Source organism: Eschrichtius robustus, chromosome 4 (assembly GCF_028021215.1).
Source record: "Eschrichtius robustus isolate mEscRob2 chromosome 4, mEscRob2.pri, whole genome shotgun sequence".
In the NCBI taxonomy this organism is placed as follows: Eukaryota; Metazoa; Chordata; class Mammalia; order Artiodactyla; family Eschrichtiidae; genus Eschrichtius; species Eschrichtius robustus.
This window is the reverse complement of record NC_090827.1, coordinates 80,783,430-80,803,735: the sequence shown is the minus strand read 5'-3', so window position 1 is coordinate 80,803,735 and position 20,306 is coordinate 80,783,430. Positions and strand designations below refer to the sequence as shown.

The 20,306-nt window shown below is 38.6% G+C and overlaps 1 protein-coding gene and 1 pseudogene across 2 annotated transcripts in view; both read right to left on the bottom strand.

Moving 5' to 3' along the window:
* The window catches only part of TEC (tec protein tyrosine kinase), a 142,616-nt gene that overhangs the window by 105,925 nt on the left and 16,385 nt on the right, over positions 1-20,306 (bottom strand). The gene's annotated exons all lie outside the window — the stretch shown is intronic.
* On the bottom strand, positions 14,977-15,561 carry LOC137763756 (large ribosomal subunit protein uL6 pseudogene; annotated as a pseudogene).

The following is a 20,306-nucleotide window of genomic DNA, read 5'->3' as shown; positions in this document are numbered from 1 at the left end:
AGCACACAATATTATATTAGTTTCAGGTGTACAACACAGTGATTCAATATTTTTATACACTATGAAATGATTACCACAAAAGTCTAGTTACTATCTGTCAGCAAAGTTATTACAGTATTACTAACTATATTCCTTACGCTGCATGTTACTTCCCCATGTCTTATTTGCTTTATAGCTGGAAGACTGTACCTCTTAATCCCCTTCACCTATTTTATCCATCCTCCCACCCACCTCCCCTCTGGCAACCACCAGTTTGTTCTCTGTATCTATGAGTCTATTTCTGTTTTGTTTTTGTTTGTCTATTTGTTTTGTTTTTTAGATTCCACATATAAGTAAAATCATATAGCATTTGTTTTTCCCTGTCTGATTTATTTCACTTATTTTTCTCTGTCTGACTTATTTCATAATACCCTCCAGGTCCATCCCTGTTGCTGCAAATGGCAAGATTTCATTCTTTTTTACGGCCAATAGTATTCCATTGCACATATATACCACACCTTCTTTATCCATTCATCTATCGATGAACACTTAAGTTGCTTGCATATCTTGGCTATTGTAAATAATACTGCAATGAACACAGAGGGGTATATATCTTTTCGAGTTAGTGTTTTCATTCTCTTCAGATAAATATCCATAAGTGGAATTGCTGGATCATATGGTAGTTCTATTTTTAATTTTTGAGGAACCTCCATATAGTGTTCTATACTGCACCAATTTACATTTCCACAAACAGGGCACAAGGGTTCCCTTTCCTCCACATCCTTGACAACATTTGTTGTTTCTTGTCTTTTTGGCAATAGCCAGTCTAACAGGTGTGAGGTGATACCTCATTGTATACAATTTGATTTGCATTTCCCTGGTGATTAGTGGTATCAAGCATCTTTTCCTATGTCTGTTTTATGTCTTCTTTGGAAAAACGTTTATTCAGATCCTCTGCCCATATTTTAATCAGGCTGTTTGTTTGTTTTTTGATATCGAGTTGTAGGAGTTCTTTGGATATTAACCCCTTATCAAATATATCATTTGCAAATATCTTCTCCCATTCAGTGGGTTGTCTTTTTGTTTTGTTGGTTGTTTCCTTTGCTGTGCAAAGGCTTAGTTTGATGTAGTCCCATTTCTTTATTTTTGCTTTTGTTGCCCTAGCAACATATCCAAAAAAATATTACTAAGACTGATGTCAAAGAGATTACTGCCTATATGTTCTAGGAGTTTTACAGTTTCAGGTTTTACATTCAAGTCTTTAATCCATTTTGAGTTTATTTTTGAATATGGTATAAGAAAAGTAATATACATAAATCTGCTACATTTCTATATACTAATATCTATCTATATCTATCTATCTATATACTAATATACTAACCATCAGAAAGAGAAATGAAGCAAACAATCCCATTTACAACTGGAATAAATTTAACCAATGAGATGAAAGACCTATACTCTGAAAACTATAAGACATTGAGGAAAGAAACTGAAGACAACACAAATAAATGGAAAGATATACCATGCTCATGGATTGGAAGAATCAATACCATTTAGATGCCCATACTACCCAAAGCAATCTATAGATTCAATGTAATCCCTATCAAAATACCAATGGCATTTTTCACAGAACTAAAACAAATAATCCTAAAATTTGTATGGAACCACAAATGACCCCAAATAGCCAAAACAATTTTAAGAGAGAAGAACAAAGCTGGAGGCATAACATTCCCTGATTTCAAACTATACTACAAACTTATGGTAATCAAAACTGTATGGCACTGCAATCAGTGGAACAGAATAGAGAGCCCCCAGATAAACCTATGCTCATACAGTCAATTAAGCTACAACAAAAGAGGCAAGAATATACAATGGGGGAAAAGACAGCCTCTTCAATAAACGGTGTCGGGAAAACTGGAGAGCTACACACCAAAGAATGGAACTGGGCCTTTTTCATATACCCTATCCCTAATGAAGTAAACTGACAATGTACTTCCCTGTTCTTTGCTCTACCCATCATCATCATTATCTGGACCATCTATGATATGTAATGCTGCTCTTTTTTAAAACAGATGCAAATTCACTGACACTCCTCCCCTTGAATCTGAGTGGGATTTTGATTCCTTCAACTAATATAGTACAGCAGAAGGGATACTATGTAATCTCTGAGGCTAAGCCAGAAAAGGCCAAGTAGCTCCTGCCTTGTTCTTTCGGACTTCTCATTCTTGGAACAGTCCTTCTTGGAACCTAGCCACCATACTGAGAGAAGCTCCTGCCAAATGCAGAAGCCACATATAGGTGTTCTAGTGTAGAATTCCTGCTGAGCCCAGCCTTCAAATCATCCCAGCCCAGGAGACAGATATATGACTGAGAAAACTCTCAGATGATTCCAGCCCTTAATTGTCCAAGTTGCTCCCAGGTAGCAAGTTTTCCAAGAGCACAGATATTGTGGACTAGACATTCCCACTGTGCCCTGTCCAATTCTTAGACTACAGAATCCATGAGTGTGATAAAATGGTTGTTGTTGTGTGCCTGTAAGTTTAAGGTAGTTTGTCACACAACAGTAGATAACTGGGACATATAATTAATATACTACATCATTCTTGACCACCTCATTCTCATTTCATTCATCTCTAATCCCTGTCAACTCTCTTCCTTCCCTTAAATGTTTCCTCATTCATTTCTTCACTCATCCATCTTTTCACCATGTTCAGTTCATGAACCAATCTGTTCAGAGGAGTAGTTTCAGACATTCATACATAATCATTCATTCTGGCATTTATTGCATAGCCATGATGTATGAGGAACTATGCATGAGGCGTTGAGGTGGTTACAAAGATGAGCAAGGTATGATCTCTGCTCTAGAGTGGCATAGGGAAAAGTGACTTAAAAACAAAGAGCTACAGTACAATCTGTTGAGGGCTATAAAAGTGATATGTACAAAGTGTTCTGGAACACTAATAGCCCCTAAAAATCACTAACATGTAATCACTAAAGAGGTAACAATTACCCCTCTTCGAAGTATGGTGGACCACTTCAATGCGGATATGACATATAGAGAGAATTTTGACAGATGGCTAGAGATACACCAACACATGAATAAAAGTAGATGTTAATATTCTGGTCTGCATAATCACTTCCATGTATAATATATATGAAAATTTTCTTTCTTAAAAGTTGCTTGATTTTAATCTGAATCATAAAAAGGAAATAAAAGTTTTTAAATGGCATGTGTTCACTCTGTCATTTTCAGAATTTTTTTTTATTGGAGTATAGCTGCTTTACAATACTGTGTTACTTTATACTGTACAATAAAGTGAATCAGCTATATGTATACATATATCCCCTCTTTTTTGGATTTCCTTCTTATTTAGGTCACCACCGAGCATGGAGTAGAGTTCCCTGTGCTATGTAGTAGGTTCTCATTAGTTATCTATTTTATACATAGTATCAATAGTGTATATATGTCAATCCCAAGCTCCCAATTCATCCCACTCCCCTTTCCCCCTTGGTATCCATACATTTGTTCTCTACGTCCGTGTCTCTATTTCTGCTTTGTAAATAAGATCGTCTATACCAATTTTTTCAGATTCCACATATATGCGTTAATATACGATATTCGTTTTTCTCTTTCTGACTTACTTCACTCTGTATGGCAGTCTCTAGGTCCATGCATGTCTCTACAAATGACCCAATTTCATTCCTTTTCATGGCTGAGTAATATTCCATTGTATATATGTACCACATCTTTATCCATTCCTCTGTTAATAGACATTTAGGTTGCTTCCATGTCCTGCCTATTGTAAATAGTGCTGCAATGAACATTGGGGTGCATGTGTCTTTTTGAATTATGCTTTTCTCAGGGTATATGCCCAGTGGTGGGATTGCTGGGTCAAACGGTAGTTCTATTTTTAGTTTTTAAAGGACTCTCCATACTGTTCTCCTCAGCGGCTGCATGAATTTACATTCCCACCAACAATGCATGAGGGTTCCCTTTTCTCCACACCCTCTCCAGTATTTACTGTTTGTAGATTTTTTCATGACGGCCATTCTGACCGGTGTGAGGTGATACCTCATTGTGGTTTTGATTTGCACTTCTCTAATAATTAGTGATGTTGAGCATCTCTGCAATTCAAGCTGTTGACAAATGTGTTTGTTGGCCATCTGTATGTTCAGAAGTTTTATACTGGCTCTCCGCTATGAGTTTTAATTTTGCATATTTTGTTAGTGTAGAAAAGAATTTAAACAGAAAAGCAGTAGCCTTAGTTACGGAAGAATGACTCTTTTAACTACATATATTCTTCACTTTACATATGAAATGCATTCCAAGTACATGGCTGAAATTAAAATAAATTTTAACTAGAATAATGTGCCAATATGGATTCAATTATAGAATTAAAAATACATTTGCATGGGGAAAAACGTTTATTCGATACACATGGTACAAATCTTTGGAAAGAAACAAGGCCATTCTGGGTGTTAAAGAATTGAGAAATGGTTTCATGAAACTTCCAGAATTTGTCAACAGCTTGAATTCAAATCTAGTATTTTACAGAACTTTCATTTCACCATCATCCTATTACTTACTCAACTACCTTCTCCAAAACAAATGTTTCCCACACATAAGCATCCCCTAACCATACAAAGATTTTGACTCTAGACACTTCTCCTTTGGGGGTGATATCCAAGCATTAAATCTCTATTTTTTTTAATTTATTCATTTATTTATTCATTTTTGGCTGTGTTGGGTCTTTGTTGCTGTGCGCAGGCTTTCTCTAGTCGCAGAGAGCGGGGGCTACTCTTCGCTGCGGTGCGCAGGCTTCTCATTGCAGTGGCTTCTCCTGTTGTGGAGCACAGGCTCTAGGCGCGCGGGCTTCAGTAGTTTTGGCACGCGGACTCAGCAGTTGTGGCTCGTGGGCTCTAGAGCGCAGGCTCAGTAGTTCTGGCGCACGGGCTTCGTTGCCCCGTGGCATGTGGGATCTTCCCAGACCAGGGCTCGAACCCGTGTCCCCTGCATTGGCAGGCAGATTCTTAACCACTGCGCCACCAGAGAAGTCCCCCAAGCATTAAATCTTAATATCATGTTTTGCCAACAGATGATTGCATATATCAGTGTGTCTGAAAATTCCATTTGAAAACTTAATATTCTATAAAATAGATGCCCAACTTTTTCCAGTGCTGTGTGAAATTGTAAAAAATCAACTTTACATAAATAAGAATACTGATATTTAGATAGCCACACAGAATAAATTAGTTAATATCTATGTGTGTGTATACATGTTATACAGACATATAAATATCCATTCTGTTCCACAGCAATTTCTCAAAAGCATATTTCCAACTATTTTTCCCCCTCTGAATACTCTGTCTTAACACAAACCAAGCAAAAGAAAGTATAATATTTGGCATGATCTAGCAACTGGCACACTGCCTGAAACACAATACGTATGCAGTAAGTATTAGATGGCTTAATGATTTCCCTTTATTTAAGCCTCAATGGTATTTACTTCAGAAGCCAAACCTCAAAGGTAACGGAAGCATCTACTTCATCCCTCTCACCATATTTATTTTCTCTTATTGTCACTGGACAGACCAGCAGGAAAAATCTTTTTCAAAAGTACATCCATCTGCATTTCAAATCAGCATGGTCTTTGTCTTTGAACCATAAATCAACAAAAAACTAACAGGATCTTTTTCTCCTCTGAAATGTTCCTGAGGATTAATTCTGCCCTATGCACGAGGTTCTTTTTTCTGACGGGGCTGGCAGCTCAGAGTTTACTCAACCCAGAGTCCCACACATCTCTGATGTTGAGAACTGACGGTGTTTCCTCCAAGCTCTCCTGTACTATCTCTTCAAAGTGACAGGTCTTTGTCCGCCACTATTCCGAATCTCTTGTTAACATGTAAAAGTGAGCCTCATGGTATAGAAGAACCTTCTCTGCCCTTAGCTGACAACGCAATGGAAAGCAAAAACTCACAAACTCTGAGACACTATGATGTCATCTCTAAGATTAATGCACTGAAGCTGATGAGCTCTAACGTAGTCTTTAGCCCTAAAATTCTATGTAGCTCAACATTGTAGAAACCCACCTGTTCCCTATATTACTACGGTATTAAACACAGAAAATTCAACCATCTAGAAGGCAGGTCTATACCTTTTGACATGTTAACTCTCAAAATTTTAATATGTTCCCTGACAGAGCTGCAAAAGACATAAACAATGGTTCTTTAAACATTATACTAAAGATTCCTTTCCCTATGTCACCCTCCGTTACCTTATTTCACCAACTGCTCACGTTAGAACTTCTGGCTAAGCAGCATGATTTAGTAGAAGGAAGCTGAACTATTTTTTTTTTAATTGAAGTATAGTTGATTTACAATGTTGTGTTAGTTTCAGGTGTAGAAGAAAGTGATTCAGCTATACATATACAGATTCTTTTTCATATTCTTTTCCATTATAGGTTATTACAAGATATTGAATATAGTTCCCTGTACTATATAGTAGGATCTTGTTGCTTATCTATTTTATACATAGTAGTTTGTATCTGCTAATCCCAAACTCCTAATTTATCCCTCTCCCACCCCCTTTCCCCTTTGGTAACCATAAGCTTGTCTTCTATGTCTTCTATGTCTGTGAGTCTGTTTTTGTTTTATAAATAAGATCATTTGTATCATATTTTAGACTCCACATATAAGTCATATCATATGATATTTGTCTTTCTCTGTCTGACTTATTTCACTTAGTATGATAATCTCTAGGTCCATCATGTTGCTGCAAACGACATTATTTCATTCTTTTTTATGGCTGAGTAATATTCCATTGTATATATGTACCACATCTTCTTTATCCACTCATCTGTCAATGGACATTTAGGTTGCTTCCATGTCTTGGCTATTGTGAATAGTGCTGCTATGAACATTGGGGTGCATGTATCTTTTCGAATTACGGTTTTCTCCGGATACATGCCCAGGAGTGGGATTGCTGCATCATATGGTAACTCTATTTTTAGTTTTTTAAGAAACCTCCATGCTGTTTTCCATAGTGGCTTCACCAATTTACATTCCCACCAACAGTGTAGGAGGGTTCCCTTTTCTCCACACCCTCTCCAGCACTTATTGTTTGTGGGCTTTTTAATGATGGCCATTATGAACAGTGTGAGGTAATACCTCATTGTAGTTTTGACCTGCATTTCCCTGATGATTAGTGATATTGAGCATCTTTTCATGTGTCTATGGGCCATCTGAATGTCTTCTCTGGAGAAATGTCTAGGTCTTCTGCCCATTTTTTGATTGGGTTGTTTGGTTTTTGTTACTGAATTGTATAAGCTGTTTGTATATTTTGGAAATTAAACCCTTGTTGGTCACATTGTTTGCAAATATTTTCTCCCAGTCCATAGGTTGTCTTTTCATTTTGTTTACAGTTTCTTTTGCTGTGCAAAAGCTTATAAGTTTGATTAGGTCCCATTTGTTTATTTTTGCTTTTATTTCTATTGCCTTGGGAGAACAACCTAAGAAAACATTTCTACGATTTATGTCAGAGAATGTTTTGCCTACAGGAACCTGAACTTTTGAGTCTGACTGACCTGGCTCTAAATCTTAGCTCTGCCATTTATTAGCTGTATAACTTCATGCAAGTTACTTAACTCCTCTGAGACTATTTCCTTACCTATAAAATGAGGATAACGATACCAACCTTAAAGGAGTATCATGAGGCGTAAATCAGAAAAATGCATGTAAAGTTTCTTAAAAACAGCAAACAGGAAAGCGGGCTTTCCTGTCAGTTGGTTTTGCCATACCTTTGTTCTGAACTGATACACATCTACACATTCAACAACTGTTAACTGAGCATCTGCTAAGTGCCAGATATTTTATCAGGTTCTGGGACACAAAATAAAGCATAAGACACATCCAGTAAGGTGTCCACAGCCTAGGAAAAAGGACATATATGACAGAAGCTAATGATGTCATTAACCACGTGATAAGTGCTACACCACAGATGGATACAAGCTTCAGCTCTGCCCAGAGGTAGGAGGTGGAAAGATAATCAGAGAAGATGATGTCTGAGCTGGGTAAAGGCTGAGTTAGTTGTCACCCAAGGAAGATAGTGGAGCAAGGGCTCAGCCTCATGAAATGCAAGGTGAGTTTGAAGAAAAACAAACAGTAAAAACAGCTTCTATTCATTTAAATATATTCTATTTCAGTAATCCTTCCTCTCCCCCATTCCCATCCAAATACGCACACATACTCTCAAAGGAGAGAATGCTATTTCCACTATCAAAAAGAAATCGAAATCCAAAATGATTCCTTTCCAGCCTTGTGTTTGTTTGTTCATTCATTTTTCAACCAAATAAGGTTTGTTTAAAATCTACTGTATACCAAGCGCTGTGACAGAGATACAACAGTGCAAGGGAAAACACAGGCCCTGCCTTCTTGGAGCTTACACTCCAGTGGGGTTTCTCTTTAATGCCTTAAAGAGCCCTCCCCTGCAACATCCTTCTCAAATGCCACACAGAGGACAGGGGTGTACCCAGGTTATTCATATTCAGGTTATTTGATTACGGAAAATGAGAGCTAGGCACTCCAATAATTAGAAATCACTAGGTCCAAACCTCTCTACTGATAATATAAATATCAGAGTCCAAAAAAGCTGAGTTGACAAATACTACCTCTCTCTCTTTGTTCATTAATACTGTTATCAGCATCTAAATTTTTAAAAACTAACTACTCACCACAGCAATTTTTTAAGAACTCTAGGCTAAAATTATGGGTTGTTTTTTTTCAATGTCATTCAGAAGGTAAGGTTTCACACACACAAACACACAATCACACAGTCCTTTTTTCAATGTCATTCAGAAGGTAAGGTTTCACACACACAAACACACAATCACACAGTCCTTTAACTTTTAAAACTGCACCCCTGGGCTTCCCTGGTGGCGCAGCAGTTGAGAAGAATCCGCCTGCCAACACGGGATACGGGTTCAAGCCCTGGTCCGGGAAGATCCCACATGCTGCGGAGCAACTAAGCTCGTGCACCACAACTACTGAGCCTGTGCTCTAGAGCCTGCGAGTCACAACTACTGAGCCCGTGTGCCTAGACCCCATGCTCCGCAACAAGAGAAGCCACCACAATGAGAAGCCCACACACCGCAACGAAGAGTAGCTCCTGCTGGCTGCAACTAGAGAAAGCCTGCGCGCAGCAACGAAGACCCAACGCAGCCAAAAATAAGTAAATAATTAAAAAAAAAAAAAAAACTGCACCCCCACTCGGTATTTCATTTCATTAAATGAGTTCGTACACATAAAGCACTCAGAAGAGTACGTGGCACTTAAGAGTCATGTAAGTGTTTCATCCTAGTGTTATCATTTTAATTTATTTTTCATAGTGTTACTATTAATCACTAAGAAATTAAAATGTGCAAGAGTCCCGTAGCAAGTACCTCTTTATAAATAAATAAATAAAAGCAAAGAGAATGTAACCAATATAACAACAACAACAATAATAATACCTTTGAGACTAGAAATCTAGTGTCCTTACTCCCAGACTTCTATAGTAAAAGTCTGGCTACATTAGATAGCTGACAAGCTACATTAAAATTTTTATTTTTATTGGTTTATAATTTATACCTTGTGTACATCCAGTGAGAAATTGAGACACCTTACAATAAAAATACATGAACAATAGCAGCACTATTTATCATAGCTAAGACACGGAAACAACCTAAATGTCCATCGACAGATGAATGGATAAAGAAGATGTGGTATATATATACAATGGAATAGTACTCAGCCATTAAAAAAAGAATGAAATAATGCCATTTGCGGCAACATGGATGGACATAGAGATTATCATACTAAGTGAAGTAAGTCAGAAAAAGAAAGACAAATACCATATGATATCACTTATATGTGGAATCTAAAATATGACACAAATGAACTTATCTATGAAACAGAAACAGACTCACAGACATAGAGAACAGACTTGTGGTTGTCAAGGGGGAGGGGAGTTGGGGAGATGGATTGGGAGTTTGGGATTAGCAGATGCAAAATATTACATATAGAATGGATAAACAACAAAGTTCTACTGTATAGCACAGGGAACTATATCCAATATCCTGTAATAAAATGTAATGGAAAATAATATGAAAAAGAATATATATATGTATAACTGAATCACTCTGCTGTACAGCAGAAATTAACACAACATTGTAAATCAACTACACTTCAATAAATTAAAAAAAATACATGAACAAAATTTAACCAAGGATGTGTGAGACTTATGCACTGAAAACCAAAAAATGTTGTTGAAGAAATTAAAGAAGACCTAAATAAAGGGAAAGTCATCCATGTTCATGGATTGAAATTCCTAATATTGCTAAAATAACAAACTTTCCAAATGGCTCTACAGATTCAACGCAACTCTATCAAAATTCCAACTGCCTATTTTTTTTTCTTTTTTTGTACAAATGGACAAGCTGATCCTAAAACTCATACAGTAATGCTGAATATCCAAGTTAATCTTGAAAAAAAAAAAAAAAAAAAAAGGTTGGAGGACTCACATTCCCAATTTCAAAATTTACTACAATATTACAGTAATCCAAACAGTGTGGTATTACATAAAGATAGATACACAGATCAACGATATAGAATTGGGAGTCCAGAAAGAAACCCATATATCTATGGTCAACTGATTTTTGACGAGCATGCCAAGACCATTCCATGAGGAAAGAGTAGTCTTTTCAATAAATGGTGCTGGGACAACTGGATATGAATGAATTTAGACCCCTACTTCACACCACAAACAAAAATGATTTCTAAATGGATCAAAGACTTAATGTAAGAACTCAAATCAAAAAACTCTCAGAAGGAAACGTAGCTGTAAATTTTCATAATTTTAGATTAGATAATGGTTTCTTAAACATGACACCAAGAGCACAAGCAACAAAAGAAAAATAAACTGGACTTCAACTTAAAAACTTCTGTATGTCTAAGGACACTACCAAGGAAGTGGAAAGACAGCCCACAGAATGGGAGAAAATATTTGCAAATGATATACCCAATAAGAGTCTAGTATCCAGAATATATAAAGAACACTTACAACTGAACAACAACAACAAAATTTTAACAGGTAATGGACTTAAATAGACATTTCTCCAAAGATGTACAAAAAGCTAATAAACATATGAAAAGATGCTCAGCATCACTAGTTATTAGAAAAATATAAATCAAAAGCACAATGAGATCCTACTACACACACACTAGAATGTCTATAATCAAAAAAAAAAAAGGAAAATAAGGATTGACAAGAATATGGAAAGACTGGAATCCTCAAATACTACTAGTGTAAAGTGGTGCAGCCACTGTGAAAAACATTTCAGCAGTTCCTCAAAAGTTAAACACAGAGTTAAGCTATGACACAGCATTTCCACTCTTAAGTATATACCCAAGAGAACTGAAAACATATATTCACACAAAAGCTTGTAATGCTCATTGTGGTATTAGTCATAAGAGCCAAGAAGTGGAAACGATCCAAATGCTCATACACTGATGAATGGTGATATATATATAGATATATATATATTTATTCTCTCTCTCTCTCTCTATATATATATATACCCATACAATGGAATGTTATTCCACCATAAAAAAGAATGAAGTACTGATACATAGTACAACATGACTGAACTTTGAAAACATTATACTAAGGAAAAGAAGCCAGGCACAAAAGGCCACATGTTGTATTCATTCCATTTATATGAAATGTCCAGAATAGGCAAATCAATAGAGAAAAAAGTAGATTACTGTTTGGATGGGGTGAAGGAAGAATGGGGTTGGGGGGGCAGGGGAGAGAGTATTGGGTTCTTTTTTGAGTGATATAAATCTTCTGGAATTAGATAGTGGTGGTGGTTATACAACACTGTAAATATATTGATACTAAAAACCACAGTACTGTGCTCTTTAAAATGGTTCAAATGGTGGTTTTTATGTTACCTGAATTTATTCTCAATAAAAGAAATTTAAGAGAAAATACAGGCACAACATGTAAACAACATACAGATGAGAATTAAAAGTAAAAGGAGAAATTAGAAACCAAAAGGAAGGAATAAAACAGAGTGGAACCAAAGCTTATGTGGAGGTTGGTTCTCACATCAGCATGTACAGCAGAAACTGAATATAATCAAAATTAGCCTTGAACATTCCACAGAAGACATGGCCATACTATCCCTGGATAAGTCCAACATAGCATCAGCAAAAATGTCCACTAGCACTGGAAGTTATATTAGTTAGCTTTTGATGAGAATGACCACCACCAAAAAACCCCACTCCATAACTACTAGCATAAAAACAATAAAAATGTATTATTGCTCCTGATTCTGTTGGGTGGGCAATTCTGGCCTGCATGTGTAGGACAGCCTCACTCACATTTCAAGCACTTGCAGGCTATCAGCCAGGACACCTCACTTCCCTTCCATGTGGTCTCTTCAACAGGACAACCTGGATTTATACATGTAGTTCTCAAGGTTCCAAGAGCAGTAAGAGAGAGCAAGCCCCAATACACAACACATTTCACGTCTCTGAATGATTTACCTTTGCTATTATCTCATTGGCCAAAGCAAGTCACATGGCCAAGCCCAGATTCAGAATTGGAGGTGATTCTTCAAGGTGGAGTACGTACGGGGAAAGGAATTATGGAGGACTTTTTGCAAACAATCTAACAAACTAGCAGAGAGAAAAACAGATTTTTGGTTATTTGATTTAGTATCAGATAAAGTATCACTAGTTGGTTTGGACTCAAGGGACAGTTTGTGTGAAAAACTTATCTTTAACCACTAAAATCACATTTGGCACTATGAGACGCTCATGGAAAAACCTTGGCAGACTAAGACAAGGAAGCGGGAGGTTCCTACATCTCCCAATGCACACACCCTCTGGGGCATATGCTCCCAAAGTAAAATGGTGAATAGAAGCATGACACTCTTTAAATTGTTTCTCTAAAAATAGAGCTACCATATGATTCAGCAATTCCACTCCTGGGCATATATATGGAGAAATTGTAATTCGAAAAGACACATGCACCCCAATGCTCACTGCAGCACTATTTACAATAGCCAAGATACAGAAGCAACATAAATGTCCATCGACAGAGGACTGGATAAAGAAGATGTGGTACAGGGGCTTCCCTGGTGGAGCAGTGGTTAAGAATCCGCCTGCCGGGCTTCCCTGGTGGCGCAGTGGTTGAGAATCTGCCTGCTAATGCAGGGGACACGGGTTCGAGCCCTGGTCTGGGAAGATCCCACATGCCGCGGAGCAGCTAGGCCCGTGAGCCACAACTGCTGAGCCTGCGCGTCTGGAGCCTGTGCTCCGCAACAAGAGAGGCCGTGGTGGTGAGAGGCCCGCGCACCGCGATGAAGAGTGGCCCCCACTTGCTGCAGCTGGAGGAAGCCCTCGCACAGAGGCGAAGACCCAACACAGACAAAAATAAATAAATAAATAAATAAAAATTAAAAAAAAAAAAAAAGAATCCGCCTGCCAATGCAGGGGACACGGGTTCGAGCCCTGGTCTGGGAAGATCCCACATGCCGCAGAGCAACTGAGCCCGTGCGCCGCAACTACTGAGCCTGTGCTCTAGAGCCTGTGAGCCACAACTTCTGAGCCCGCGTGTCACAACTACTGAAGCCCACGCGCCTAGGGCCCGTGCTCCACAACAAGAGAAGCCACCGCAATGAGAAGACCGCGCACCACAAGGAAGAGTAGCCCCCGCTCGCCACAACTAGAGAAAGCCCGCGCGCAGCAACAAAGACCCAATGCAGACAAAAATAAATAAATTAAATAAATAAATTTATTTAAGAAAACAGAAGACGTGGTACATATATACAATGGAATAGTACTCAGCCATTAAAAAAAGAATGAAATAATGCCATTTGCAGCAACATGGATGGACACAGAGATTATCATACTAAATGAAGTAAGTCAGAGAAAGACAAATATCATATGATATCACCTATATTTGGAATCTAAAAAGATGATACAAATGAACTTATTTGCAAAACAGAAATAGACCCATAGACTTAGAAAACAAACTTATGGTTACCAAAGAGGAAAGGTCGGGGGGGGGGGGGGGGGGTGGATAAATTAGGAGGTTGGGATTAACATATACGCACAACTATATATAAAACAGATCATCAACAAGGACCTACTGTATAGCACAGAGAACTCTACTCAATATTCTGTACTAACTTGCATGGGAAAAGAATCTGAAAAAGAATGGATATATGTATATATATAACTGAATCACTTTGCTGTACACCTGAAACTAGCACAACATTGTAAATCAACTATACCCCAAAATAAAACAATAATTAAATTTTTAAAAAGGGGTCCAAGCTTTTAAAAAATGTTTTCTTTCTCTCTTTTCTTTGTTAACCCATAGAGTTTAATTCCCCTAAATTGAACGCACAGATACTACAATGTTACTGCACACTGATAATCAGAGCATTAGATTTGGAGCTTCTCAAAATCCAGGGAACAAAGGATAACATAATGCTTCACAGGACAATAATTTTTTATCATAAGATACAAACCAATTGATCAAAAGAAAAACTTTCCCTGTCATTAAATTCTAAGGACAAACTAGTTTATATGATCATAAAGGACAATGAAAGATATTACACGATACATCTTCAATAGAAGTTTGGGCAGAAATTATAAAAACATTCCTCACCTGGCTATTTCTTATATTAACACTTGATAATAGCTTAGTAAATAAAGCCTGATAAAATCATTTCTCTCTGGGCTGAGCTAGACAGGTTTTCTTGTTAACTCAAGAAACAGGAGTACAGTACAGAATTAGGTAAATAGAAATGATCCTTGGGCTACATCTGTTAAACACTATCTACTTTTTTTTCCCCCCAAATCAAAAGAGGTTTTATTGCATCTTTAAAATATCACAAACGAGTCCGAAAATCATTTGGCATCTTGCTGTTTCTATAGCCTGACCACTCAGATCTTATTCATCAGCCTGCTGAACTGTTCCTTTTTCAGAAACATAGATATCATCCAAAAATTTTCTGATATTCTTGTTTTTATAACTGTTGTGGCTTGCTGAATCATAGCAGCTGAATTTGACACAAGTTCAATGTCGTTTCCTTCAAGAATCAACTCATCTTTCTGGTCTTGAAATACTGAGCAAGTAACGCCAGGCCTCATCCAAACCCTGCAGATGTATTTTTCACCCCAAAATTTTTGGATTTCAACAAGAGAACCATTCTCCTTAATAACAACATTGATGGGGAAGTGAGCAAGCACAGACCTCATCTAGTAACGGAAGCCCAGGGTAACACCCTTGATCATGTTCTGTACATGACTACACGTCGTGCTAACAGTCGCCAGTTCCATTCTATTTCCCCACCATTTGTCAACCCAGAGCCTCTTCTTTTTCTTTCCAAGGAGACTGAGTTCTACACTAATGTGATTGAAGTCCCTCCACAGGGTGCCTCTAGGGCTCTTCACCATAACTGTGCATCCCTTCAAAGTAATGACATTTTCTGGAATGTCAACAGTCTGAGTGCTGAGAATGGTCTTCATTCTCACAGTAGATGCGGCAAAGAGTGTTAAACACTATCTTAAGCTCATTTTCAACAAACGTTGAATGAAATTTAGTTTAAGACTTACTCTCCAATATGTGACAGAAATGTAAATATTACATTAACGATAAAATAATCAATATATTTGTTGTAAAAATTTTTGAAGGCTAATAGGTACCACCTTCCTGATAGGCCAAGTATTTTCAGATATACCCTCCTGAAAGACCTAATGTAACAAAAAACAGCAACAGTTCCAAAGATCTACAGCTTCACACTAGAAATATTTACATTTTGAGACTCTGACTTCATCTGATTTACGTCTTGCTTCTTGACTTCATGATAGTTCTGCTAACTCTGAATTAACAGTCCTCAGACTGCTATATATAAAAATTACTAAGACCCTAGCAGATGTCCTTTTCAGTATTATTTCCACCAAATCAGAAAGCTGTAAAAGGCAGAGTGGCAACAGATGTGGTTCTCAATTCACAATATGAATTGGATGAGTAGACACCAATAATTTAAACGAGTGAAATAGCAAAGCAGATTCAAAGCAACTGAACAAAAAATCTTCCAAGGCTGTAAAGACACTCTAAGACAGGGTACTGCATTTCTTCACACCGCCATCCTCACCCACCACACACAAAGCACAGACCCCAGGAAGGCTGATGAAAATAGCTGCTTAAATACCACCAAATGTACGCTTGACCTTAAACAAAATACATTTAAAATTACCATTTATTAAATATAGTTGCTTTACATTATACTTTCAAATTGAAGTAACAGTGGCTTAAAAAGCATAAAAGGCAAAACTTCTACCTCTCAGCTGGAATTCCAGAACACGTGCCTGATCTAGGATCTACTGAATTGATCAAAACATCAAGTCATACTGGTATAGGAACCTGGACGAGGAAGTGGCACATTCATTCACATTCCCTTCTTAGCTCTGCCCAGGACCTGCCAAACTTGCTACCCATATCAAAATCTAAGAAACTGAATTTATCAGCTTTTCTATCATTATAAGAAAAACTGAACACCACCAACAGAGATAGAGTAATTCCAAAGAGGTCTCTTCTCTACAACAGAAGCTGAATGAGCCCAACACAGAGGCATTCAGTCTGCCCAGTGTCACAACAGAACTCATATTCTTCCCTACCCTAGAGATGGCTGAAACTGTTCCAATGGTAAATATACCTCTTCATTCCAAAATGAGAAATAAAACACAGCCACCCAAGTACCCCTGAGGAAGGTAACGCACTGACTAAGTTTATCGTAAATTCTCAATCCCATCCTCTCTTGCCATTTCAAACATTTCTGGCCCACAGTTTCCCCCTCTTCGGTGCACCTGTTCCTTCTCTACTAGATCATCCCCTTTGGTACAGCAGCATCACTTACGTTCCCAAACATAAATCTCTGCCATGACCCACATTCACATCCAGCTACCATATCACTTCTGAGTCCCTTTACAGCAAAAGTTCTTGCAAGACAGGATTAGGGTTGCTGTCCCTGCTTCTCAACTCATGTGCTTTCCTCAAAGTGCTCCAGTTGGGCTTCTGTCTCCATCATTCTACTAAGACTGCATTTGTCAAAGTCACCAAGAACAGCCTTGTTGCCAGACCCAATGGTCACTTCCCAGGTCTTGTCTCTCCCAACAGTGTTAAACACAGCTGACCATTCTCTCTTTGAAATGCTTAGATTCTCTTGGTTCTCTGGGACACCAAAGTTTCCTGGATTTTTCTCCAATCTTAGAGTCTGCACCTTCTCAGTCTCCTTTGCTGGCTTCCATTTTTCTGCTTTACTTCTAAACACCGGTGTGCACCAGGGCTCTATCCTGGGCTTGCTTTGCTTCTTCATCTATACCTCCTCCTCAGGGGCTGCCTCATCCAGTTGGATGGCTTGAAATACCATCTATAGGTTGATAACCCTGAAATCTACATCTTTAGCCCTGTCCCCAAGAACCTCAGATTTATATATTCAACTGCAAACCTGACATCTTTATTTGACTATCTAACAAGTATCCCAAACATAACATGGCTAAAACAGAGTGCTAGATAGTCCTCTAAAATTTGTTCTTTACCTAGTCTTTGCTATCTGAGTAAATGGCCTCACCATCTGCCCAGCTGCCCAGCCAAAAATCTAAGAGTTATCTTTGATTCATTCCTCTCCCTCATACCTCAATTCTAATCCATCAGCATGGTCCTCACACTGTACCTCCAAAATATTCTAAACTTGAATATTCAAGTCTCTACTTCGCTTTTCTCCCATTAGCGCAGTAGATTGATTGCACTAATGGCCCTGATTTTTCATGCCTCTCTGCATCTTTTCACACCTCTCTGTATCCCTGCTCTTTGGCAACGCCCTCCTATACTAACTGTGGATGTACTCTTGCAACTTGCCTTGACCAATGGGACAGTAGCAAATTTGACACAAGCTAAGGCTTAAAAATCTGCTTACTCATTTCTACTTCCTTTTTGCTTCTTTGTGATCACCATGAGACTATGACTGGGCGAGCCTGAGAAGAAGCCCAGGCTAGCCTACTAGAGGGATGTAACATAAACACACAGAGGAGAGCAAAGTTGTCCCAGCCACCTCAGCCGAGGCCATACTAGACAGCTGACAGCCATCTGGCCCTGCCAAACACATCAGGAAAACCAGGCAATATGGCAAAGCTACCTACCTGACCGACAGCTGATCATAGACATGGGGAAGCCCAGTTAAGATCAGCTGAGCCTGGCCCAGAACGGCAGAACTACCCAACCATCCCACTGACTCGAGCAAAAATAAATCCTTATTCCTATATGCCACTAAGTTTATGGGGATGTTTGTTGCATGGCATTACTGTGGCAATAACTGATACAGCCACCATCATCCCTTGTCAGGACTACTTTAGCATCCTCCTACTAGGTCTCACTACTTCCTTCCTTATCTTCTTACAATCCTTTCTCCATTCATCAATCAACACAAACTTTTAAAAACATAAATCAGCTTATGTCCTCAGTCCTACTTAAACCCCCTAATGGCCTCCCTGAATTTAGACTAAAAATCTCTTAACTTAGTACATCACCTACTTGTCCAACCTCATCTAGTACCACTCTCTCCCTGACCCACTATGCATCAACCACACCAGCCTTCTTCCTGTCCTTCACACACAGCAAACTCACAGCATGGCGAGGTCTTTGCAAATCATGTTCCCTCTACCTAGAAAATCACTCCACTTGTTCCCTCTTGCTCACTCTCTAAATAACTTCTTATAACTCATATTTCAGCCTAAATGTCACTTTCACAAAAAGGCCTTCCCTTGACCACACAATCTAAAGTAGATAACCAGTCACTCTGGTTAAATTAAAACAGGGATTTTAATTTTCTGCATGATACTCATCACTATGTGACATTTTTATTGATTGTTTTTAATTCTGTGATCCCCCAATGATTGTGAGTTCCACACGAGCAGGAACCTAGTCTGTGTATTCACCACTGGATCCTCAGCTCCTAAAATAGTTCCTTCACATAGTAAGTACTCACTAAATACTTGAAGAATGCTACCTGACATGGAATAAATAAAAGATCAGATCCTTTCTGAGATCAGGGCTTTTTTTTTCATATTTATTTTATTTATTTAGTTGCGCCGGGTCTTGGTTGCGGCATGTGTGCTCCTTAGTTGCGGACGGTGAGCTCCTTAGTTGCAGCCTGCAGCCTCCTTAGTTGTGGCATGGGAACTCTTAGTTGCGGCATGCATGTGGGATCTAGTTCCCTGACCAGGGATCGAACCCAGGCCCCCTGCATTGGGAGCGTGGAGTCTTAACCACTGCGCCACCAGGAAAGTCCCTGAGATCAGGTTTTTACAAAGAGAAAGAGCCAGGCAAGCTGAAATGGCGAGGGAAAAAAGACAGACTGATGCTGAGAGGAAATTTTAGAAGCAAACAAAAAAATAAACTCACCTAATATAAAATGAAGTTAAGCGTGTGGACTCTAAAAACAGCCTAGAATGGAAGCCTGGCTCTATTCCTTCCTAGCTGTGTAAACATGGATACACCACTCACCTCTCTGAGCTTGTCTCCTCATCTATAAAATGGGGTAATAATTACTACTTTGCAGAGTTGTTGTAGAAATTAAATATATATAAAGCACTTAGCACAGTACATGGATCACAGTAATTACTCAACATTAGTGATGGCAATGATGGTGGTGGTGGTGGTGATATCTAAATCAGCCCCGCTATTATTGATGAAATTGGCATAATCCATAGTATCTCACTCAACCTGTTAGTCTACCTAATTTTTTTTCAGTTTTTAGGCATTCCAAATTGTCCCTTCTCACCAAGAATGGAATGAGCATAGGACCTAGAATCCAAAGAGCTGGGTTCTGGCTCTGGTTCTGCCACTAACTAGCTGGGTGACCTCGGGCAAGTCACCAACTTCCCAGACCTGAAAGTTACCTTGTCATCAGCTCTGTCCATCCCCAAGGCAGGAGCTGCAGGAAACATTCTGAGAAGAAGTGGAGGTATTGGCGTAATGCAGAGACAGGGATGCAGAGAGACAGGCTGGCAGATAATCTGCTCTGCTCCATTGCAGACCACAAACAAGAATATCTAAACACGTTACCTCAAAGTTTCCCAAGCTGTTCCAGAACACTCAAAACCTGTTAGATTACACCAGACCATAATCTCACAAGGGCAGGGACACGGGCTGATTTTATTCTCTACTGCAGGACCAGTGGCCAGCACAGTGGCCAAATTATACTATCATAGTA